Source organism: Erigeron canadensis, chromosome 9 (genome assembly GCF_010389155.1).
Source record: "Erigeron canadensis isolate Cc75 chromosome 9, C_canadensis_v1, whole genome shotgun sequence".
Taxonomy (NCBI): domain Eukaryota; kingdom Viridiplantae; phylum Streptophyta; class Magnoliopsida; order Asterales; family Asteraceae; genus Erigeron; species Erigeron canadensis.
Genome location: NC_057769.1, coordinates 29,913,853 through 29,941,743, shown reverse-complemented (window position 1 = coordinate 29,941,743; position 27,891 = coordinate 29,913,853). Strand labels below are relative to the sequence as shown.

General features: G+C 30.1%; 2 long non-coding RNA genes across 3 annotated transcripts; one reads left to right on the top strand and one right to left on the bottom strand.

Annotated features, from left to right (window-relative positions):
- Positions 1-6,565: 6,565 nt before the first annotated feature.
- LOC122584028 lies at positions 6,566-8,875 on the top strand. 2 transcript variants are annotated; one of them, XR_006321390.1, is made up of 3 exons: positions 6,566-6,633; positions 6,807-6,895; positions 8,601-8,875. It is a non-coding gene; the product is annotated as an uncharacterized LOC122584028 (long non-coding RNA). The 2 variants fall into 2 exon arrangements; XR_006321389.1 differs by having other exon boundaries at positions 8,394-8,875.
- A 15,242-nt stretch (positions 8,876-24,117) lies between these two features.
- On the bottom strand, positions 24,118-24,790 carry LOC122582678. The gene is made up of 2 exons (XR_006321223.1): positions 24,699-24,790; positions 24,118-24,599 (listed from the first exon to the last, which is right to left on the bottom strand). It is a non-coding gene; the product is annotated as an uncharacterized LOC122582678 (long non-coding RNA).
- Positions 24,791-27,891: the final 3,101 nt, after the last annotated feature.

Sequence of the window (27,891 nt, the reverse complement as noted above, 5' to 3'; positions counted from 1 at the left end):
TATATAATATTCGTTTTAATGATTTAAGATTAAATTCTACAAGTTCATATTAACTGAAATTTTTGGTAACTTTATCTATTTTTTATTAGGATGAAACGAACGATTCAAGATTCCAAATCTTAATTACTGTTACCTTAAAGTGTTATATACTTACATGAATTTTTACATAATTTATTTGGCACGTTAACTATTTTTAAAAATTCAATGATTACAGACTAGTCAGAAAAATCACTATTTGCGCATAGAAAAGTTTTATAAAAGTTAAGGGCCTTCGAAGCTTCAAAAAAATCCAATTTTTTTACTGTATAATCTTAACATCTCAAAAACGTTTCTGGAGAAAAATAATTTTCCAGTTCATAAAATCGACCAAGATATGACTATTTGAAGTCGACCAAAATCTGTTCGGAAAACTCAGCTTTGCGCAGTTTTGTTATAAAATTCGTTTGACAACCTTAAACTTCATATTTTGACACGAAACGCATTCCACCAGAAAGTAGACTTCCTGAAATTAATTTTAGACACCAAAAACGTGACTTAAACATCTTCCATGACCAAGATACGACCTCTTAAAGTTAACAAACTGAATCTGTCCAGATTCTGAAATAACTCAAACTTACTGTTTTAAAGACTACTACAATTAAATACTTATATAAAAATTTTCAAATCCTTCCAACACCTATTTACATCTGTTATTATGATTTCCATGCCTTCATAATTGTATTTCTGTAATTACATTAATTATTATGCTACAATAAATACGTAAACTTTTAACATTAATATGATTTTTACTTCAAGCTTTTGATTTAACCCTAAAAAAAAACCCTTTCATTCATTATTATAAATTTGCCATAATATATATTCATCAAATAGGTTACTTATAAATAAAGATTAATAAATAAAAAGATATGCTTATATATATATATACATATATATATTTTAATAAATAAAAAGACTAATATATATGAAAAGAGAAGACAAGTGATTTTACCCCAAGATTGATGATCTTCTTTTTAGATACCTTGAAAAAAAGAATAGAATATAATCTTTACGAATTTATTATTAATTGTAATTTAAATGAAGATTCAATAGAATTATAATTAAACTTACCAAAGTTTGCTTTGACAATGAGATGATTAATAATAATAAAAAAAAAATATTTGATGTTGTGATGTTTTGTTGGTTGGTCGACAAAAGAGAAAAAAAAAGAATCAAAAAGGGTTTTGGTTTATTTATTTATTTATTTATTTAGGGTATAGTTATTATATATATATATATATATATAGATAAGTGTTTTAGTTAGTTTATGATTAGACTTAATGCATCATAAGAATTCTAATGGAATTAAAATTCCTTGCTCGCCGTAAATTGTTGTAATATATATATGACCGAAATTTTTTTACTAAACATATGATATTTTACTATTACTATTACCATCTTACTACTTAGACTGATTATATATTATTTTTATAATTATTGATTTTGTTCACCACTAAATAGCGTATACTAAATTATCAATGTCTAGAAATAAATATGACTGACAACTACAAGTCTAGAAATTACGGGGATAGTTATAGTCATCTACGTTTAGGAAGATCAAATATCTCAATCCTAAACTATTGAAATTCAAGTAATAGAAATCCCATATTGGAAATAATTACCACATTTCTATGCTTGTTATACTATATAGGCATATTGACTAGTCAAGAAATTTGGAATGTAAGTTAGAGATTATAATAAATTACCAGTTTTGATGACGGATGTCACACTTCAACACCCGCTTGGGTAGTAAACAAGTCATAGGGTCGTTTTGAATGTTACTTGCAATCGTTGGACAAGATTTTCATGTTTAATCAAAGATCCATATTTATTTAAGTTTAAATATTGTTTTTATCTTTTATATTTATTAATTGATAATTGTAATTAGAAGTTCGGAAGAAATCTATGTCATTGTCAATTAATTTATGAAAAGGTTGATCGGTCCATAATTAACCTAAAGTCGTTGGAGTTCGGGAGAAATCAACGATAAAGATTTTAAACAATTAAATTCATTTTGAGTGTGTAAACGCTTATGATAGAGGGATCTGATTAGGCGAATAAGCAGTTCGGGAGAAAGCTTTCAAAAGATTAAATCATAAAATCAACTCAGGTATTTAATGCTTAACTGTTTAGAGTAGAAATTAAGTGCGGGAGCAATAATTATGTTTTGAGCAGTTAAAGTTTCAAGTATAACGGGAGTTCATCTTGTCTACCTTTTAAGTCGTTCAACAAATGCAAGTAATATTTAGACCCGATGATTGGCATGTGAGCTGACCCAAGTAGGTGTTCCTTTTAAATCTGTGTTAAGATTCAACAACCAAATATTCTCTTGTGATTAATCCTACGGGATTACTGACTTTTCTTACTAACTTTTGCAACGTGACAATTCGGTCACAAAACCCCCCTTTTTAATCTGAATCATTTTATTGTAACAATTGTTTATTAAGTCCTTGTGTTCGACCTCGGTTTACCAAGTCAACTATACTGCATACGAACGGGTCCACTGCCCGCAAGTGTGTAGTAGTAAGTAGCTAGGTATTTCGTGTTTATAAATTTAAGACTAGAAAATACACATCAGTATGTAAGCAGTAAACAATGTAATACTTATACTAAACAATCTAAACATACAAACCGTATAAAGTTTCATAAATATCTATTTAACAACATATACCAATGATTTTGTGTTGTAATTGATATGAATTAGGATTTGGACGATCAATGCGATACATTTAAGCCTAGGTAATACACGGATGGTGTTATCGTAATTCACATATAGTTTATATCAGTATAATTGTTACCGTATAAAGTTACTTAATGCAATAATTACTCTTATTTTATAAATTATTATTATGTTAGTTAATTCATTAACTTTACAATTATTGTGTTAGTTGATATTTTAGCTTTATATCAAGTTATAATGCAACAATAATAAACATTACATATATTTTTTTTATAACATATATAGGTTAAACCGGGTTCATTCGCTATAATAAATAGAATTACAACGAACCAACTTAAGAGTTTAAAGAAAATATCAAAAGTTATAAATAAATTAAAATACTTTCTACCATAATAAACAAACATGATTTCAAATACTGAAGAGGCTAGCAACGATGGACATTTGAATTGATAGAGAACTAATTTTTTTGAAAAAATCTTAACAGATTAAGAGAAACACTCATACAAATAATTAGGACATTTTTTTTTATAAATTTATGACATCATAAATATCTTTATTTAATGGTAATAGGTGAATGAAAGGATTCTAACCATGCCACATAAGATTATATTTTAAAAAAATTTAGGAATGGACTTGAGTTTTATATATGAAAAAGATGTATGTAGAAATTTTTTAAAATTTTGGTGCCCATTCATAAATGTCAGGCTGGAGGTCGATTTACCCCATATGGGCCTCCCCTAATTATAAACACGAGATGGGTACCCGTGCAATGCGGTGGTGGTGGTGACAACGGGTGATGCTAGCGGTGGTGGTGGTAACGATGTGGTTATTAATCTAAAAGTAATTGACGTAAATGATAGTGTAGTTTTTTTATGATTAATGGATGTATCTTTTGTAAATAACTTTATTAAGAATATTGTAGAGATATTAGGTGAAAATATTTATATTAATTAATAAAGAAGATAGATAGTTTAGATAAATATGAGTGTAAATTATTTTAGGGATATATTGGGTATATTTAGTGTGAGAGTTAGAAATGTGTCAAAAGTTAAGGGTATTTTGGGTATTTTAGAAGTAGAGAGTTAAAAAGAAGAAAGGTAGTTTGTTTATTAATATAGTATAGAAGGGATATATTGGGTAAATTTAGTGTGAGAGTTAGAAATGTGTTAAAAGCTAAGGGTATTTTGGGTATTTTAAAGATAGAGAGTTAAAAAGGAGAAATGTTAGTTTGTTTATTAATATAGTATAGATAAAAATACATTAAAAAATAATAAAAAGACGAACAATGTACAATATAACTCAAAGAAAACGTAGCAACTTCATTTAAAAGCATAACCCAAAAATAAAACACATGTATAAGTCTTTTGTTTAATATTATCTTTTAGTTTTTTTAAATGTCACCATCTTATCTGTGCTTATAAGCACAATTTCTTGGAACTTCTTCACTATCACATCAGCATCACATAATCCAGGACGCTTCACAGACTTTCACTGTCTATAAGGACAACTTTTTTAAAACTTCTTCGCCACATCATCAATTCTTTTATATTTTTTTTAATTAACAAAATACATTCAAATATAAAAAAAACACATTTTATTATTAAACAAACAAATTACATTACTTCAAAATAAAAGACAACACAAAATTAAAAAACATAGTGCTTGATAAAAAAACACAAAATACATAATCATTAAAATTACTCTTCATCTTCATCATCTTTGATTGACATTTTCCCTAAGCCACGGAAAGCGCTTTCGTTTGCCCACCACTTGTCGTGTTGCGGACATTTGACTTCTCAAGTACTTTTGTCTTCCCCGCAATTGTCGTGATACGATTCGGCCCAGGTGCATTGGTCACCCAACGTGTGACCAACGTCAAAAACGTCATCGAACACCCTCTTTATCTTCTTGATCTCATCCTATAGAAACAAAGAAAAATATGTCTTTTCGTGCTTCGAGACCTTGCGGTATGGTGATTGTATTGCCTCAAGCTGATGCTCGCATTGTCGTCTTTTTTCCCGTAAGTAACCCAATTGCTTAGAGACTTCAGTTTGAAGGAGGGTATCCTCTTTGATATCAGCCATAATTCGTGTTTTCATCTCTTGTTCTGTCAAACGAGGTCGATGAACATTCTTGTTTGATGATGAGGACGCCATTTGGTTAGAAAGAGTGAGCGAGTTTGTAAAATAATGAAAATGGGTATGAGGATGCAACTGAATTCTGCTATGGGTTGGTATTTATAGACTTGCAATCCAACTAGCCGTTCAAGGACTGAAAGTGTAAATATTTTTGAATTTTTGGCCGTTTGAGGGACTAAACTTGTAAATATTTTGAATTTGAACGTTGGAGGGACTAATTATGTAAATATTTTAAATTTTGAACGTCGGAAGAGCGTCTTTTAGTTTAGCTATAAATATTGGCTCCTTATCAGATATTTCTTACCAAAACACAACTTTTATACATCTGCAATGGCTTCTTCATCAAGAGTCCCTAACCATAAACCACCAATGACTGTCGATCAAGTGAATGACAGTATCATGGCTGATATCCTCGATCACCAAAATTCCAAAGAGGAACTTGTTGAAATTGGTCTAAAACTGGTAGCGAAAAAGAAATGGTGTCTTGAACAAATCCGTTATATAAAAATCGGGCGTTGTACTGATCTTGAGTGTCAATACTTCACTTATTTGCTGGGGAAGTACGACAAAATTCAACTTGCTATTGACCAACTTGCTAATGCGGTGTACACATTCAACGAGTTCATCATGAATGCCAGAGCAGTCTATATATGAGATGAAGAAAAATAAGTTTGTTTTTTAATAATGTGTTCTATGAATTATCATGTTGTATGTTTCTCTTTAATAAGTTTGTAGTGTTTTTAAATTATGAATAAAAGTGTGTTTTTATTAATATACAAAGTAGACATTACAATACATAAAACAAACTTAAATAAAATACATAAAACACACTTAAATAAAAATACATAAAACAGACTTAATTAATATACATAAAACAGACTTAATGAAAACGAAAGCGGGGAACCGTGATAAGCTTCCTGAAACAATGCTCGTATCTGAAGCCCCTTTCATAATTCTTGTTGTACTCTCGATGCGTCGTTGCATAGAGCAACTCATCAGAATGAATCTGGGCATTCAACCTCGTATAAATTGCCTAAAACTACTTACATTCATTGCGAATCTTATTGAGTGACCTAGTATTTGAGATACGCTTCGTGGACCTTCAGTGGTGCGTTCGTTGAAGCTTTCATATATGTTGGTCAAAGTAGATTTTTGGGGTGTTGGGTTAACCATTTCAGAAACTTGTATCCAACACCTGCATAACAAAAGATCTTCGGATTTAGTCCACACTTGTCTCTCCATCTTGAAATTGAATGGTTTGAGGAGGATAAAAATGAGTTGAAAGAAATTGTTTAGTGATTTGAATTGGTTGTGTTAAAAATGAAAAATTGTTAGTGTTTAAATAGGAATTAAGTAAATTGAACGTTGGAGATATCAACATTTTAAGTTTTCCGGCGAATTTTCCTACGAAAGTCAGCCAGAGAAGATAAAGATGATGACAACAGAAAAATAAATTTCAGTTTTCGTCCATGAACTTGTCATTTTTTGCAGTTTCAGTCCCTCACGTGTTTTGCACGTGTCCGACTTAACGGCTGAAACTTAACGACGTTTGGCGAGGGACGGTGATTGAAAAAATCTGCCAACTTTAAGGTCAAAATTGTAATGTTTTCATTTAAGGGACGAAAGTGAAAAACGTGTCAACTTCAGGGACACAAAGTATAATTTACTCTTTAAACAAAACGTCATTTTTCGGCCAAACATCTGGCCTCATCGACTACACTTCGCAATAAACTCAATGTTGCACTTGCACAGTGAAATTCAATCTCCCATCAGTCAGTGGTAAATTTTATTCTTTAAATTTATGTATTCTTACTTCTGAGATTGTCAATTTACAATTTTCTTTTTATTTTATATTGTGCAGTCAAACTGTTTGATAATTTGCCTCTATAGTTTTTCTTTTTACTTACCTTTTGTTTTCTTGCATTTTTTTTTTCTTTTCATTTTGTTGTTAGAATGCTTATGTTGAGGTACTAATGCTACACTGAATTTAAATGGAGGGTGCCGTTCACTGAATTCCTAAAGAAAGGTTAATAACTTTCTGGTAAGCCTTCCTTCAGACAAATAGCTTGTGGGCATTTAGTTTAAGTTGTTAGGTTGTCAAAATTTGATTCTGTTGGCCTTAAAAACCATAAATACAAAATTAGAAGCAAGATGAGTTTGCAAATGTTGCAGAACATAATGTGTGTCAGGTTCTAAAAAATGCTGGTAAGTCCATAGTTTGTGATGGTTGTTTGGAACCACTTAACATGAGTGTTCTTAGAAGTTTAGATATTCGGAACCAAATCTAATTATTTTTTTATGGAAGTAGAGATTTCAATGGCTATTATGAAAAACGGGAAACTGGTGGTACATGGTTAGGCGCCATTCTCTATTCTAGGTTAGCCTTCGTCTACAAAGAATCGAAGTGGGTGAGTGAATATTTAAGCGAGAAATGTGCATTTTCTTTAAACCCTTGATATGGATTAATTGTGGAAACCAATGATTTCAAGAATTAGTGTAACAGCTTACAATCCAAAAGTAGAACAACAGACATCCGTAGAAAACTGGTTCAAACAGAAAACATATAAACCATTGCCAGAGAAAGTAAATTAGGAATTAGGCATAACTTTTGAGAATGAGCATTGCAACTATTGAGAAGGAAGAGGATAATGGTACAGACATATATGGTGAGACCCTGAGACCCCAAAAAGCCAAGTAGCAGCAAATAACATTAATGTTCTAATCACTAATCAGTGAGCCCAAATTGCCACATAAAACCCATTACTGCACCTAGAAAGAAAGGAAAAAAAAAAAAAAGAATACCTAGAAAAAAAGAGATATAATAACCATGACAACCACCCGTTCAACCAACACCAACTTTGTTTGAACTTTGCTATATAAAAGTATTCGAAAAATGTTAAGGATGGATTCTTCACATCCAAATGCGTTAATAAATAAGGTATTGATTTATAAGTTTTTAGGATCCCTTCATTTGATTTGATTAATATGCTTATATGCCTCTTTGATGGGAACTTCGGGTTTTTATTTGTCACTAGACAAACCAAATCACCACCCCTTATTTCCGTTTTTCATTACTATGGTATGTCTGTTTCTTTCTAAGATGAGCTACTTTTTCAAGGTTTGGGTAACTATTAGGCTGGCTTCTAACAACCAACTATTAGTGTTTATATCCATTCTCGGACGTCCCATTTAGGTGCACGTGCTTCCTGAATAGTTGGAAAGTATGAGAATATGTTAGGAGTTCATGTCACATATCTTACAGTGGAGCTTGTTTTAACTGAATCTTGTCATGAAGAATGCCATGTGGCTTGCAATTTTTGTAGGCATTGGCATGTCATACTCGAAACCCGTACACCTTGAGTTCATAGTACGGGACGGAGATATATAGAAATGAATGTTTATATAAATGTCTATCTAAACCGTTAACGTAAATATACAAGTATTGTTGGTCTCGGAAAGTATTAAATGATCATTACTTTTGATTTGTGTATTATACATGATACATGTCTCTTTTTCACATCAGTTGTTGCGAATTTCAGGTATTTTGACCAAATTATCCACGAGTTTGGAAAACAAGACCCAAAATAGGAACTGTTTCTAAATCGTTAAAACTTGTGGAATGTCTAAGTTATGTGGTTACTAGTTTCAGAGTAATTGGTTCCATAATATTATTACTCCCACGATATGAGGAGGTTGCATATTAGTCTTTTGATGTTTTAAACTGGGTTTTCACCATTTTGTACCAGATGAAGGGATTATCAAATGTCAAAGATGAAGTCCATGGGGTTCTTGATTCTTTTTCCATTTTGCATATTAGTCTTTTGATTAATGTGAAAAAGGCATTATAAGCACTAGCATATTATGAGATGGAATGAAAAGGTAAAATGTTACCCTGTGTAACATACATACATACCTTTTATTCCTTCTTTTTATCTGTTATTTAAGTCGTTTGTGGTTCTGAGTTTCGTGAATAAATCTATTAATGAAATTTGTAAAAGGTGACCAAGTTTGATAGAATTATGATTACCATTTTATTTACCAGAGGCAATTGCATGACAAGATGTTTCAGGTAATTTTAAATTCCTTATCAATAATCAAGTGGCAAAATTGATGGGTCGGACTCGTTTGTTAAAGGGCTGGATTGGTTTGAGAATCGAATGATTGGATTGTATAATCACAATGTGATTGCCTATGCCCTATGATAGTCAATTACTTTGTTCATCTTCATACGTGTTATTTTATAAAATCACATGATGATTTGATTACACAATCATATGGTGATTACTGATTAGAATCTACCAAAAGCAGTACTTGGAACATAACAGAAAACAACCATAAGCACATACGTAGATTGGGTAAATCTTAGAATCTAGTTAAAAGTCGCTCAAGCCTTGCAATATACTTCTACTAACAAATTTTAATCTATGCAAATCATATAAAATTATTATTTTTTTCCTAAAGTGTTTACAATCGTATTGAGTGGATTAGTTATTTCAAAATAAATTTTAAAAGATGATCAAAGTGCGTGTTTGTTGGCATATGTAAAATTGTAAACTGTATAAAGAAAATGGTAATGTTGTGTAAGTATATTGCTTTGATATTTTTTGTTTCCGTATAATATTAGGATGACTAGTATCTGATTGATTGATTTATACGAAGGAGAATCAAATGAAGTTACTTGGGTAGTTGGGTTGGTTAGTCAGTTGCAATATGTTTTTATGTATCAAAATATTAAAAACTGTTTACAATAACTAAAAGTATAGATAATTATAATATTATTTGTATCTATACTCTATAATCGCATTAAACTATACGCTTACGGCTATCACTTATTATTGCAACGTCGGGTGATTTCTTTATAGCCTTAAAAGCACTAGAAATTGATTTAGTTTGATCCTCCTTTAGCCCAAATGTGATTCTAACGGGCTGCAAACAAATTTGAGTAAGAAATGAACATCATATACACAGATACATAAATAAACTTTATAACAATGCTTACAAAAATCATAGTTAGTTTACCCATTGCAATAATCGTGAGCCTATAGGCTGATCTAAAGCTCCTCGTCATCAGACACTTGTTCATAGCAAATCTCCATGTGGCACATAATTAATCAGGTATCAACACTTCTGTGCACCGCACTATTGTAAAAGTATATGTGGGACTTGTCGACGTTATACATTTGTATACATTTGTAAATGGTAAGATATAAAAGTTTGTTACATTAATGAGTAACTAGGAACTTCTACAAGACTATACTACAAACACAACAATGTAACCTTATTAATAATTTCGTAAAACATACCCAAACGTCTATTTAAAGGAAAAAACCCAAGCGCCTTCATAATTTGCAACTCCATCAAATCCCAAGTTTATTCAATCCTTAGTCTCTTAAGTGTATATGGTTTTCCAGGTTGCTAATTGTTCGTATGTAGGTAATTCAAAAAGGCTCCAAACATTGCAATTAATTTTGTTATTAACATATATAGTTGCATTATGCTACTTTACTTGGGGTATAATTCATATACGCCTAATCGATGACCAATACCTTGATAACAAAATAAAATTCATATCAAATACATATTGATTCACTATGTGCAACAAAACCATATATCAACAAAGTTACAAACAAATAAAAATGAAAAGAAAACAGAAACTATATAAACTATAAGTCATTTTAGTTTTAACATATTGACATTCAAAAACCAATTCATAAAAAAAGTCCTTACTTTATCTCAAGAGGCCAAAGACTTTAGACATCTTTGTTTGGTTGATAACAAAACAAAGTTATATATCAAATACATATTGATTCACTGTGTGCAACAAAACCATATATCAAAAAAAGATACAAACAAATAAAAACAAAACGAAAAAAAAATATATATATAACTACAATTCAATTTAGTTTTAATATTTGACATTCAAAAACAAATTTATGAAAAGAGACCTTGGTTTTGATCTCAAGACCTTTAATTGGCCAAAGATTTTAGATAACTTTGTATGACCAATCCACCCAAATTAATTTTTGTTTACATAATTAACTATCTTTATATATAAAAAATAATAATGTGGTTACTATTCAAATTGATTTGCTTTAATATAGTATACAATACAATTGCACCAATCATTCATGTAATTTGTATATTTTGTGCTTTTCACCCCCTTAAATTTTGTTTAGTAAGTTTCGTCCTTATAGTAACCTTAATTTTTTAACATTTACATCATTTTAAGAGATGAAAAACAAAAAAAAATGTATAAACTTTGTGCAAACTTTTTTAACACCTTACGTCCCTCAAAAGGATGTAAAGGGCTAAAAATGTTTACTTTAAGGATAAAATTTATTAAAAAAATCTTAGAGGGATGAAAACCCAAAAAATATACACCACATAGATGATTTGTGCAATCAACTCTTATATTATACTCGTAGTTTAATTACCAAAAATATACATTCTAGAAACTTGTATTATTTTACTAGCGTTGTACCCACACGATGTAGCAGGGAATAAAAAAAAAACGCCGGTGGTTTGATGGTGGTTTGTGGGGCGGCGACGATGAAAAAGAAAAAAAAATAAGCCGGCGGCAGTGGATGGTGGTTTGATGGTGGTTTTTGGGACGGTGGTGGATGGTGTTTATGGGGGATAGCGTACATAGAAGGTGGATTGCGGCGGTGGATGGTGGTATTTGGGGTGGTGGTGGATGGTGTTTATGGGGGGAGAAAATCAGAGAAGGGGGAAGGGAGAGAAAATCGAAAATCGGATGAACGTATCTGTGTGTAATGAGCGTGATGGAGAAAAAAATAGGGTAGTGTAAATTAGGAGGACATAAAAGACATTTTAAAGGTAGAGGTGTTAAAAGGGGGGTGAGGTAGTTTGCTTAATGGAGTATAGATAACATTGAAATTTAAACAAGTTTTATATAAATCTTAACTACCTTATAATACATTTGACCTCTTACTTTTTCAAAAAAGAATTCGATCTACTCAAACTACCCATCTTTTTTATTTACTAAGTTAATATCTACACCTAATATACCTATGATACCCTTAATGAAATTATTTACAACATACATCTCTCAACTCTTAAAATAACTATAATATCTTTTTTTTTATATCAATTACTTTTATATTTAAAAACCATGCCACTATCAACACTGCTGCCACCAACACCACCACCTGTCGTCGCCGCCGTTACCGTATATCACACGGACATATGGCTATTACAAAAAGTATACAGATTAGACGTGCTATTTAATGACATAAGAATTAGAACGTGTAAATTTAAGTACACTACCATTAAATTTACTACATGAACCTTAATAATTTCAACTACCACAGTATCTGTATAATGCGGTGATGTTTGTAACGGCGACAGTGTGGTGATGGGGGACAACTGTTGGTGATAAAGGCAGCGTCGAGTGGTGTAGATAATTGATGTAAAAGTAATTGATGTAATAGGTTAATTGAGATATTTTAAAAGATAAAGGACTGACAATGTAATATAATCATTAAGAGTATTTTAGAAAATTTTTTTATGCAACTTTTAACATTGGGTTATTCTTTTTATAATATAATATAAATAGTATAAATATGCAAGTTATATTCAAAATCATTAAGTTTATTTAAATCAATTAATTATATCTAGGTAGGGGTAATATTGTTTACGTCTCAACCTCACCCATACACATTCGATATATTGAAATCCAAAACTCATAAAAAACGATAGGGTATTACTACATTTTAAGTATACGTATACGTATCAATCAAAGTAATACTTAACGACAACTTTTTGATACATACTTGGTTAAAAATTTTAAATGTAAAAAAAGTAAGTAACGCCCAATGCCGTTTTTCATGGGTTTTGGGTCCCAATACCTCGACGGTGTATGGGGAGGTTAAGATGTAGACAGTCTTACTCCTACCACGACGGTGTAAAGAGACTGCTTCCAGGTTCTATCTAAAGATAGAAAAGGACCTCCGGCCTTGCAAGGGATGAGGATAGAACCCATGACCTCTGTCTCCAGAGACAAGAGTGTTAACCACTTGATCCAACCTTACTGCTTTTACAAAATTTTAAATGTAGAGATGATTAATATTTTATAAGAATAATAAGATAGCATTTGATACATGACTTTTAAAGATACTTTTATGGCTGTTAATGTAATCTTTATATGAAAAATGATTTAATTTTCAAGATAAAATCCTAATAATAAACAATGAATAAGTATATTATCTAATAATTTTATCACTTAATTTCATCCAAATTTACCTTTATATATTTGGTTATTATCCGACATCTAATCTGCTTCTACAACTACCCAAATGCCTATGTGAAGATTTGAATCTTCGTGTCTTCCTAAAGGGCAATAAGCATCTATTCTACTCTTAAAAGTTAAAACCACCCAAATGCCTATGTTAAGTGTTAACAATTGAATTTTCTCTCCAAAAGACATAAACTTCTCCCAACTGCATTAATATTATCTATATCTATAACGTATTTGACTTTAAACTTTGCGTTGTCATTAGCATTATTTATAGCATAAGTTCAATATACACGAATATATCCTCAAAATTAAAATTACAGGAAATCCCAAAACTAATTCATATCACATATGTAAAAGAATTCTGAAGATGAGAAAATACAAAAAACGAGTATGAGTTTGACACAATCTGATTAATAAAAAAACGTTATATAAAACTTATATATTTCTTTTACAATACAACTATAAAAATACGATCACAGATTACAAGCGGATACCATCTATCTTATTTTTCTTACAAATGTTAAAGTTTACTAATAATCATACGAAAAAAAGCTAATTAAAAAATCTATACCAAAAACTTTTGGACCACTTAGCGCTGCCATCAGTATATATTCTAAAAAAGGGAAAGAGAAAATCAGAAGGAGCTAATCGGATTTGGTTAAAAATGCGATTAGATATTGATCTCTCTTTGACTTTCGAGTAGCCTCTGACTTTCTTTTAGAAAGACATTAGCAATGATATTCACAACACTTTTATGCATAAATCATTTAATATGCTTTTGACAACACACATATTTCTTCCACTTTATCTTCACTGTTAAACATGTTGTCCAACCAAATATTAAACGATTAACACAAATTAATTTAAACGGGGAAAGCAAGATCGAGATACACTGATCAACCAAATCATCTTCAAGATGTCATCATCCACCTGAACAATTGGAATCAACAAATCCATATCGAACCCAACCACAAAGCTACTAGACCCAACTTAAAAAAATTTGTGAAAAAGAAAAAAAAGTTGAATTAAAAGTGACAAAATCTAGGAATGAAAGAAGAGTGACTTATATTAAGTCATTCATACGGTCGTCGGTGTGCAGATGAAAAACTCAGAGCGATTAGTTTACATCACGGCTATTGTAGTTAACACATAAACTAAATGGGTCTATGTTTTAGAATGAGGCAATGTGTAGTTTAAAATTTATATATAGAGGCTAGGTGTTACAGAATTACGAAACTGTCCCTCTAGTGCTTTCGAGGGGTTTACAAAAGTTTCTTTAGTTTCTGACGAAATGGGTACTCGCACAATGCGATGGCGGTGGCAGCAACGGGTGGTGCTATTGGCGGTGGTCGTAACGATGTGGTTATTAATCTAAAAGTAATTGACGTAAATGGTAGTGTAGTTATTTTATGGTTAAGAGATGTATTGTAAATAACTTTATTAAGAATATTATAAAAAATATTAGGTGTAAATATTTAAATTAATTAATAAAGAAAATAGATAATTTTGATAAATATGAGTATAAAATATTTTAGGCATATATTGGGTGATTTAGTATGTGAGTTAGAAATGCGTTAAAAATTAAGGGTATTTTGGGTATTTTAAAGGTAGAGAGTTGAAATGGGGGATGATAGTTTGTTTATTAACGAGAGATAGTGCTCGCGCGTTGCGGCGGTGAGATGGTTGGGGTGATAGATCAAGTCATAGAGTATGATAGCCAAATGTTTTAGCCGTACGGGCTCCGCCTTCGGATTTAAAAATTCGTCGAAAGTATATCGAATGACATTTCTAATGAAAGAGCATGAAATTTTAAGAACACCCATACAATTTCAATTTATCGGTATACGGTTTTTGAGATAAAAGATTTTGAATGCGTTAGAGAAATAAAATGATTTATAGATGAGTAGGAAAAAAAAATAAGTTTTTGAGATTTGAGGAGGGAGAAAAAAAATGAGTGGTTGAGATTTAAAGTTATTATAGGTATATTAGGTAGAAATGTTTAAATTAGTGAATAAAGAATGGGGGTATTTTGGGTAGTTCAAATCATTTTTTTTTTTTAAATGTTTTATAAGAGAATATTAGATATAATATAAATTAAACATTTTTGGAAAGAAATAAGGAATCACTTAATCGACAGGGAATTTACTACATATAACGAACATTAATTCATTAGACAAGACTAAAATTTAAATTACAATAATTAAGATGAATACGAAAACATAAAAGTGATTTTTTATAATATTTTTTCTCAGATATATTTAATTTTGCAACATGTTTTCATTTATTTACAACGAAGACTGTTATGTGTTTCATGTCACTTTTATTGTTTCCGTCACAATTTGTGGGCAATGACAAATTTAATTTTGCAACATGTTTTCATATATTTGCAACGAAGACTGTCATGGTGTCATGTGTTTCATGTCAATTTTATTGTTTCTGTCAACGACAAGAGACTTAGAGTGGTACTAGATTTTAGACCCGTATCCAATATGTACAACACGAGTATATGTACAACACGAGTATATCAAGACTTTAGAGTGGTACTAGATTTTAGACCCGTATCTAATACTGGACATGAGACTTACGACATTATTATATTAAATATTAACACATGTAACTCATAAAAGGTTATAAATTCAAAGTTGAAAATATAAGTAGATACTAAGTATTCAATTCAAATGACAAGAACGTTAAGCTAATAGAAAAAAAAAACTAATGTAATAAAAGAACATTGGAAACATATGTTCTTCTTCATTATTTGAAAGACTTCTTTATAGAAGAAATTTGTTTTAGTGTTTTCTGTCTTCTCATCTTTGTTACAAATTAACACCTTAAGCCCTTTATAGACTTAAATCGAGATACTGCAATGTATAATTTGTGTGTGAAAACCGAACTTTGTAGATAGAAACCAATTTTAATAACATTGTAAAAATGATTATTTTAGTTATTTGTTTTTTATTAATTAAATAAAAGTTCAATTGTCTTTTAGTATATATAGAGATAGAGATTAGATATAGAATTAAAATAATACTACTATTAAAATCTTAATATATTTACATTAGATATAATTTATTTTTAACTAATTAATTATACATATATGATAGAACATATTATTGGATATATATTAACTATTACTATTATATATTTATTACATTAAAAGTTTTGGGTAAAAAATGTAAATTTGTGATAGAACACAAAAAAATGTAAATTAAAGTCAAAACTGAAAACAAAAGTCAATATTAAAAAATCAAGAGTTGTGATTGGTCAATAAGTTATTAGAGCAACTATGTTTTTGTATAATAAAAGATGTCAGTACATATTGATAATAGTGTTGAAAATTAAATATATTTTAAGTATTTTCATGGTAAAAAGTTAAAAAAGGATGGATAATTTATTTATTAATGTAGTATAGATAATAGAATATTAGAATGGGTCAAACAAGTAAAAAATCATTCAAAATATAATTTTAAAAGCAAGTGACATTCTCTACACTTTGGTTTAAAAGCTACATTATATAACGATACGATATTACTTTACTCATAATTTATAATATCTATATAAACAAATTACTCTTTAAAAAGTTTAACACTCTACCTTTAAAATCTTTAATTTATCCTTTTAATCTATACTACCATTAAACACTTTATCATTAAAATTCCAAAAATACCCTTAAGAGAAAAACCTTACGCGTGTCCCTTCTTTCCCTGAAGTTGCTCACATAGTATACCAAAAAACTATACATGCGTTATTGATTTTTTTTTTTTAGAATAGCAAGAGCCGGATCACAAGTATCCGGACTGGATACCGTGGACCTACCGGTAAAAGCTCCACGAAAGCCAAGACAAAATCCTGGTGGACAATCACAGGCCGATAGTATCGAACCTGTGACCTCTTACACAAAAGTTCGGGTGTTTAATCAACATAAAAAACACTCATTCTAAAACAACAACGACGGTTTGCATTTTCAATTAGACTAAGAAACACTTGAGTTGAATCATACATTCGAGTAATAACATGGTATCGCTATTTCCAGCGTTTTTTTCTTATGCCCCGCCGCATCGCGCGGGCACAAGTCTAGTAATGTTAAAAGTATGACAAAAAGGCTAGCGGGTCAATCATACTTGGCCTGCCCGTTCAACCCGTCACTTGACTCGACCTGTTAACATTAGCAGGTGGTCATTACGCATTGAACCAAATTATGAAGTGTTTGACATAGTTAAGTTGTTTTGTAATTTTTAGTCTTTTTAGTTTGTCGCAACAATTTTTTATCTGATTAACTTTATTTAATTTCTTTGGACGGTTTGAAGTTCAATTATGATATTGGTTTAGATAAGGCTCTTTTCATTGCCATCGGTGTAAATTTTGAGCCGTCGGTTAGTCATAAAATAGAAAAGACATTAAATAAAATGGATGGCAACCTAGTGGTTTCACAAGTGGTTATAGATTAACCGGTTTCCGTTATTTTTTTAGTAATCGAAACCGGTTTTTTTTATCGAAACTGATTTTTTTTTAATAAAAAAAATGGTTAAGGTTAACCGATACCGGTTAATAACCGGTTTGTACACTTAAAAACCTTAACCGGTGTAACCGGTTTAGGTTAATAAAAACCGGTTAACCGATATAGGTTAACCAGTTTCGGTTTTTATTAACTGACATAGTAGAAAATAGACAATATTTTAGGGTATGTAATAAATAAAATAATATAAATAGATAATAAATATATAGGTTAACCGGTTAATAACCGATTTTTGTTTTGAAAGTAATGATCGGTTCTTAACCTACGGTTAACGGTAACCTATAACCGTTTTGTACGGTATCGGTTCCTAACCGGTTATTTATAGGGTCGGTTAAGTTAACCGGTTATTTTATTTATAGGGTCGGTTAGGTTAACCGATTTTTGATACTTCACCCATTTTTGTTTGTGGCAGAGAAATTTGGATGTGGCTAACATCTAAGCATAACAACACATCTTCAAGTTTGTTTGTATTTACTGAATTTCGTGTTGTGTATAGTTTGTCTTTTACATGAATGTGAAATATATTTTAATTTTAATTATATATATATTTTTTTTATCTTTTATGATAAAATAACTTATGTTTTAGATATAAAAAAAGTACTTCTACCTTTTTAAAAAAAATATTCTAAGTTAATAAATATTAATCGTAAAACACATTTATTTATTAAAAAATTTGTTTGGTTAATAAAAGTGTCAAAATTGATTTTTGTTGGGTTAGATAGATATAAGAAAAAAATCAATTTTTTAATGAATCTTAATCTTAATTTTAATCTATCTTAATCTTATTTTAATTTTTATATATACTAAAAGACAACTGACTTAATAGCTAATGACCAACCACAACTCTTAATTTATTTAAGTTAGTTAAATTATCACATTTTAAAATTAATTTACACTTTTTTTATTTTTTTATTTTTATCACCGATTTACAATTTAACTCAATATCAAAATAGTTAATATTTTATAAACAACAAATTCCATATCAAAAACTATAAACAAATTAATATTGTCAAAAAAGTATTACATAATATGAAATACATAATATGACTTTTATGTTTTAAAATTATATTCTTTAAATTTGATTTTACCTATATTTTTTACATTTAAACTTACATAACTAAATTCATGTTATTTTGAACATATAATAAATATCCAGTGTATTTTTGTAGGTTAGGATTATGACGATCATCAGAACTCAAATAATAGATTTTGATATCGGAAGGCGTGATTATCCGATTTGTGGATACAAATATTGGATTCCGAAATTTCTTCAACTTTATTCTACAACACTACCTTCATTGGGTTACGAAATTTCTATGTTGATTCATGTTCAAAACTCAAAACGGAAGTCATTACAATCACATATACACTCGAGAAAAACAAGTTTTTTAAATTAAAAAAGTTTTGTTAAATTGGTGACTACAAAATATAATAATATTAAATTAAGTTCTAGTGAGGTTAAAAAGTGTAAGTTATTGATGAGAACAAGTATGTATAAATTAGTGAGATTTTTTCTATAATGATTATTAAAATTTTTAACTTTTAATAGTATATTATAAAATTAAGTAATTAGTGAAGCTAACAAGTATAAGTTATTGATGAATACAAAATAAAATATAAATTATTGAGACTTTTTCTATAAATACTAATATAAATAATATTTAAATAATAATTATTAGGATTTTTAATTTTTAATAATATATTATATTTAAATTAATAATGATAGCATCAATTTTCAATTTTATCGGAAAATTATGATTAGTCAATAAGTTGTTAGATTAATTTTTTTTGTTTAGTATATATAAAGATTTTTCATATATGTATTTGTAATGGTATATTAGTTGAAAAAAATAATATTAATCATTCAATATAATAGAGAATGACTAATGAAAAAATTGTCACACATGTTAAGCCTTTATATAACGACCATATTTTGGATACATTTTCGCATGGAAAATGTAAATAACTTTGACAGTTAATATAGCAGTGCTTGATAAAAAAAAAAAAAAACTAAATATGATATGTAGAGTAACTAGTGCTTAGACCCTGTGCGATGCACGGACAACTCTAAATAATTTTTCTTAAATTTTATTTTAAGATTGTATCAATGAATAAATATAACTGAGTTGGACATAATAAAAATATTTTTATGAGTTGATTAATTTAAAGAAGAAAATGCTAGATATACCGTGGGATTTATTGATGATACACGAGGGCTTAAAACGCGTACATTGCACGCCGGAGATAAATTATAAAATGGATTGCCATAGTAGGCGCATATAAGAAGGATTATGTTTGTTACCTGGATGTGATAAGTATTATGAATTTTCCCCCACTTTGATATATAGACCCACGTGGATGCGCTATAACCTTAAATAATTTCTTTAACACCAGTTCAAGTATGCATGTAGCGAAATAAATGTACTCCTATTACAACTAATGACCATTTTAAAAAAAGTTAATGACTTAAAATGCATAGAAAAGTCTTATTTAGCACTAAAATAAACCAAATATACCTCATAATTTTCATCACAAATTTGATAGGTTGTTCTTTGTATAAGATTTGAAATTTGTTGATCATTCATTTTAACTCCAATAGCACCAGTGGCATCTACAATCCTAACTTGCACACCTACCAAAAAAAAACAGAAATACAATTTTACCACACAACTTAATGATTATAGAGTTTTAATATGAAATATAAATATATACCTAGGATTGATAAGAACTCCTTCCTTGTTACATGAACAACAAATCCACATTTTGTTTTCCCTTAAAGCATCAATAATGTCGACTGCATCCATGTAGAGATCGGTCAACTTAACTTCTTGAGAACAGTTCACACATTCCATTGAATACCATAACTGGTCGGTTGGAATACAACCGATTGTTGCAACAACAACCACTTTATCAAACTGTCAAAATGAAAATGTTTATACATTAGAATGTTAAAAAGCTAGTCATAAATTCGAAAGAAAGTTATGTTAAAAAGTAATCTAATCAAAAAAGAAAAATTCACAAATAATGAATACTTACATATTCGTCCATCAGGATCATCTCAATACTACCTATGTTATTAACATCTCCATATAGAGGTTGCTTCCATAGACGCAAATTCTAACCGTTATCGTACATGGCTTATTATTTGGACGCAAATTTCTAATTGAAACATGGTTTAGTGAAGCCATGCTAAAATTGATCTGTTATGTGTTTACGTTTTGAAATGCCTTAATACTGAATGGAAGTGGCCTTATATAGACATAGACATGCAAGGAAGTAACCGCCACAAGCAATACACGAACGGTAACATATTCAAATTTTTGAAAATTTGAACTTCTTGAAAGCATAACTAATCCGTCTTCGATCATTTGAACTTCTTATAAAAGTAACTAATCCGTAGACCTTCTAAGGAACAATATTGTAATGATTTTTGGGCTTTCTTGCATTTTTAAGCATGCCACATAGACAATAACTAACAAATTTTAAAGTGAGATTTATATAATGTAGGGATTGTTTTCTTGGTGACACACATATCTCCTTGTATTTTACAGTAAATGGCAACACAAAAAGTGGTGACATGTTAGTGACTTAGTGACACGTCCCTCCTAATGGTATCACCACGTGACACATTCGTGATACGCCCGTGGGAGAGGTCGACGGGTCATCAAATTGGATTAGTAAATATAGAAGAAGGGTTATTTGAGAACTCACAAATAAAAAAGAATGCGAGCAATTCTGGACCACTCATTTTCTTATATTTTTTCTCTCTTCCATTAAATAAGAAAATTCACCCAAATCATTTAAAATGTTTTATCTCACAAACCGTAAATCGTTAGACGAAACAAAAAGCATGGGTAGTCTTAAAATTTCGTCCTTTTTTATTAGAGATCCAATTCGATATAATTTTGACGACTTTTTAATTTTCGTTTTTTTTCCCATCGCGTTCATCCTACACATGTGTAAGATCATTGCTTTCACATGTAAATTAGTAAATGAACATGTGTACACAACAATGAAGGTCAAGGGCGGAGCCCGTCAATCCATTGCAGAGCCATGGTAGCCAAGGACGGAGCCCGTCAGTCCATGGCGGAGGAATAGCGGCTAAGGGCGGAGCCCGTTAGGTAGATCACTTCTCACTGGTCACCCCCTATGACCTATCACCCTCTATGACCAATCACCCACACTAGCTTTGGTTTATGAATATCTTTAAGGGCGAAGCCCGTTCCGAATCATATTTTTTGTTTAACCTACACATGTGTAAGTTATGTATAACTACCAAAAAGAAAACAAAAATTAAAAAGTCGTCAAAAGTATATCGAATTGGATCTCTAATGAAAGATGACGAAATTTTAAGACTACCCATGCTTTTTGTTTTGTCTAACGATTTACGGTTTGTGAGTTAGAACATTTTGAATGATTTGAGTGAATTTTATTATTTAATTAAAGAGAGAGAAAGAATAAAAGAATGTGTAGTCCAGAATAATTCTTGAATTTTTTTTTTTTTTGGAGTTCTCAAAATAACTCACCCTGATATAATCACTAGTTTGATTAGTTATACATGTGATGTATCTTATTTTAACTTTGATGTATTACCTTTAAGAAAACATGATACATTAGCCTTCGTTCAGTATTTCCAAAATTAACAATATGTGATGTATCTTATAAGTTATAACACCTTTTTGCATTTTGATATAATCATTAATAGATGAGCATGTATATGGTAGAACTTTTGAAGGTGAGGTTTTAAGTTCAAATTTAATATTTACTGTTAAAAATGTAAAATCCATGAGGGGCATGAGTACATTTAATATTTAATACTTAATTCTTAGTTGTAAAATGATAAAATAAAAAACAGATCAACGACAAAATAGAGCTATATCAATACCCAATTGTTCATGAAATATATATATATATATAGAGTTTTTTTTTTCAGAAGTAGCCGGAGCTAGACTGGAATTAAAAATTAGGGGTTGTGAAAGTAAAAAGTGTAACATGTTTGTTTCTTGAAGGAATGTTTTTTTTTTCAAAAATATTAAAATATGAAAACTAATGACACAACTTGCGTATCGAATTCCTAGGTTGCTATTATATTTCTAGTCGATCTTATTTTATATGTATGTTGCCATTAGAAAAATCTATGAATTTTCAAATTTGAAATTTTCTTTTTTTAAAGATATATATGACTTGTTTAGATATTTTTATGACTTTTCAATAACCGTGATTCCATGAATATTAACCACTTCTCACGTATGAGTGTATGACTTTACAAATATGACCTTTATTACGTGTAACTAACACGGTAGTCACGTGATGCGGTGGTGGTTTTGACGGCGACGGTGTAATGGTTGGTGACTGTTGTTTGTGAAGCAGCGTTGAGTTGTGTATATAATTGATGTAAAGGTTTAATAGACATATTTTAAAAGATAAAAAATTAATAGTGTAATTTAATCATTAATGCTAAGAGATAGTGTATTTGAAATTATTTTAAGGGGTGCTAAGTGAAAATATTACATATTTTCAACATTACTAGAATTAAAAAGGGCTATTATTTTTAGGAAAATGCTAAACAAAGCCCTTAGGGCTTCACCATAAAAAAATTGTATATTTCCATATTAAAAGCCCCCTAAATTTTATATTAAGTGTACAACTAATTAATGTACTTTAACGAAAGCCCTTAAAATTTCGTTTAGCAAAACCCTTATTTTTATATAAAAGTATGAATATAGATATGTATCATGCATTATAAAAGTTCCTGTTAATCTAAATTTTAATGTGGTCATACTATTTGGATATATGGAACCGTTATAAAACAATAATTAATACTCCTTTCGTTCCATTTGAATTTTAAAGTCTTTTTGTTTCAATTTTGACCGCAAATGTTTTTGTTTATAAACAAATTTGATTTTAAACAAACTTTTCGATGATATAGCATTAATCAAATATTATATAATACAAACAAATTTTACAGTCAAAGTTGAAACAAAAAGACTTTAAAAGTCAACAGTGTATACCTAAAATGGGACGAAGAGAGTAAAAACTTAAAAAAAATAACAAAATAGATAAATGTTTTTATAATAACGAATATACTAGAATAAATAATAGCACGTGACCATAAAATGAAAATGATATGCGTACCATTCGTTTTGATTGATGTATCACACATGTGTAATATTGGTTTGTACGATCAACTATAAAACTTATACATTATAATACATTAATAAAAAACAATGGTAAAAATATCACTTCCCGAAAGGCTAGTTTTTTTTTTCACACTAAAATTTTTAATGGCTGAGGTTTATCTAATTCTTGATAAATGGACAATGGCTTAAATGATTATCTTAAATATAGATTTCCAAACTTTTAACAATAGTCTTGTACAATATAATGGATCGAACAAACGAAAACAAAAGATCATTATGATATTTTGGAAAAGAAAATCCAAAAACAATTCACAACATATAATTACAAAAACCACACAATAAAATATGAATTTGACAACACCGAATTAAAAGACATACACTAAAAATATGTATATAAATGTGTTTATTTCTTATACTATAAACCTCTAAAATTATCATTATATAATGATGATAACACTCTCTGCTTCTGCGAAGAGGGTCTTGCATGATTGAAAAATGAAAGTATATACTATCTATCTTACCTTCCTTGCAAAGAAGTAGACATCTATTATCGTCTACCTTACCTTCTTTGCCAGGACATGTGTAAATTCGTCTACTATGAATTTGACAACACCCATGTTTCTTCCACCTTACCTTAACCGCAAAGCATATTAAGCTATGCTTCTTCTACCTTACCCTCACCGGCAGGTATGTTGTCCAACCAAATCATAAACGAGTTACACGAATTAATTTAAACGGGGAAAGCAAGGTCGAAAAACATCAAACAACCAAACCATCTTCAAGATGTCATCCACCAGAACCTTTGAAACCAACAAGTCCATATCAAACCCACCTAAAAAATTACCAGATCCAACTAAAGTACTGTTTGTGGAGGAAAAAAATTGAATAAAAAGGAACAAAATTTTGGAATAAAATAGTAAGAAAAAAGAACCTGACTTATATTAAGTCATCCATAATTTCATATGGTGGTGCATAAGGAAAACTACTCAAAGTGATTACCTACATGACGGCTATTGTTCCTAGCCAAACCTAAATGAGTATATGCAGCAAAGTGAGGCGAATGTGTGCTTTATATAAGGAACCATTTAGGGTATTGGTAGAGGTTCCAAATTACGAAAGTATCCTTCTATCTAATTTGACAATCCATTAAAAGGGACAAGGGATTTAATTTAGATAAGACTAACATGTAAATTATAATATACAACTGTTTTTGCTGCTTTTATTTTTGTTGTCTTTTTTTTTTTTTATTTATTTAAATTTAGCAATATGTTACAACATATATGCAACAAAAATTGTGACACATTTCATATGATTGTAAATTTTGAACACGATTGATATAAAGAGTTATTGACATTTAGTTTGGGGTTGAAACGGTAAAATATCGTTTTCAATTAATGAAGTTCTTGATCACACGATTCTAATCACGTTTTATCTTATTGTGCAATTTGATAAATTCATAGATTATGTTTCTTATTTCACTTTATTTCCATGCTAGTGCAAGGTTTTTGCGATGGGTGTTGATTTTTACATTGAAATATTTTATTCATCCATGGATATATTAATAGATAGACATATTTTGCCTCATTTTTTACCTTGATATATCTTTACTTGGGTTTATCATCTGTCACACTTGGAAAAGAACAAACAGAACATTGGATAATAATTCACCATTCTAATTTCCAGTATCTTAATCTGTTTTCAACATCATAAACCCCTACTTTCATTCTAATTTGATTAAGTCTAAAAAAAAAAGGAAAAATTGTCATCATCATCATTTTCATCTTTGGACTTTAAACCAAACATCGACAACATAATCCTCCCATCAACCCCAAAATTTCAAGAATGATAAATTGTCATCTTTATATTATCTCCATCACCATATCCGAATCCACACCACTTCCCCCAAAATTGTACTTTGTACCCTCTTGAGTCCTGACTGAATCCCAATTTGCCTCTATCTCAAATCAGCCCTATTTATGTTTATGATGAATAGTAAACCCATATCAGATTGTTAATGGTGATAGAATAGCATTGTTTTCAACTACTGTATAATCAGGTGTCCCGTAAAAGTACGATAGTGGGGTTGCCAGTATATATGGGTGCAAATTTGGGGTATATAATTGTTACTCGGTGGGCATGTATAAAGATGATTAAAAGAGGGTTTATATTATGTATATTGCACCAAAATTGTTGTTGATGAAAGGGATGTACAAATCTATGTGACAACTCTGAAGCCACAGCCATGAGCCTATGAACGTAAGAATGTAAGTGTTACCGTGACAGTAATATATATATATATATATATATATATATATATATGTTTTCGGCCTGGTTTACATGAGGGTAAAATTGTCTATTTATTTATTTTCCTTGGATTAATAAAAATCTTCAGTGTAAAAATCATCACCCTTTTGCGATATGTGATAATGACTATTGGGTGCAAAAAAGGCTGGTTGGTAAGGTTTTTTACCTTGTGAGAATTTACCTGAGTTCGAGTTTCACTTTCACATTTTGGGGTGGAGGGGGGGGGGGGGGGGTTTCGATAGTCCTGTTTTCCAGATATACGTATAATTTAAGGGTAAGAGTAGGATAGAATGTCGTTAAAAAAAATACTATTGGGTGCAAAAAAGCTCGTTGGCATCGTTTATTGTAGAACCATTTAACATCTCTATGGATAAACAAATTTTTTAACAAACATTAATCATTCAAGATATACACAAAATCTTTTAATTAACAAACATTGATCATTAAAGATACACTGTGCATATGCATATCTTTAAACAAAGATACATCACTCGAGATATCTATTATCTAAAACATGATACCCATGCTTGTAACTAATTCCATTTACCTTAAATGGACACGATGTCATTGAACACTCATGACTCGTAAAAAAACATTAATATCTTGTGTTAAAATTTGTGACATTTGGATATGCATGGCATATATACATGTCATATGAGGTTACCCGGCCTATAAGTATTTTTTTTCTCTTTTGGAATATACCCTATAAGTTTTTTTTTTTTAAGTTAAATTATTTCTAACTTTAGAGATATAATTAAGATTTTAAGAATAGCTTATTATATTTGTTAGATCCATCTCTAAGAAAAAAATTCTGTAAAAAATGGGCCTTCACTCGAGGTTAGAAAAATGAACCCCTAAAAGGGTTTCTTTAACGCCGGGTTTAGCCAGATTACCAATGATTGGTGGGTGCCGCCCATGGGAACATCTATCTTTAACATGAACTTTGATTTTTGCAATTTTGGAGCATGTGGTGACGGAGAAGTTACGTTATATCAAACAACATAAAATAAGTTCACCGAAATTAGTATTAACATGTGTAGATGCAGATTTATGTGACAATAGCAACACAGATTTGATTAACGTTTTTGTTTTAGGAATATGTTTATAATCGTTTAAATAATAAGTCGTTTGGACTTACGTTTGTATTTAAAGATTACGTTTGAACTTCAATAAGATATCTGTTTATGGTTATTATTGTGTTTGTGTGTTATATTATTGTTTTGCAGGTACACGAACGTAGAGCCAAGGTTATAAGTGTCTTAGAATACTTAAACGGTGGTTGAACGTTATGTACGGGCGAAATAAAACATCCAAGAAGACGCACCTCGTGCTGACGTAATCAACACGTTATATTGTCTTCGTGCTGACTTCAGCACGAGGGCGAGGTCGTTTTGATGGATCGGGCTCGATTCACTTCGTGTGAAGCCCATATCCACACGAATCATAACCCTACTAGCATAAATACAAACCTAATTCACGAAATTAGGTATTGATCTTAATCGATTGTTTAACGAATTTATGAATTAAGCTAAATTGTTGCTCGTGTGATCTCTCACACGAACTGATAGCTCGTGCATGTCCTTAGGTTGATTAATTACTCATTAATTGACAAAAGACAATAGCAATCTAGTTATCTCAAGAGGATTCTGCACTCTTGACATAACGAATCACGTCTTATTACGATCCATACAACAATAGGGTACCTTACAAGTGGTATCAGAGCCCTAAGGTTGATTACCAAAAGGTGTAAGATTGTTTGATTCGCCATTGATTGCAAAATCAATTCGAAATTCGTTATTTTCTACAAGTTCATGTTTGTC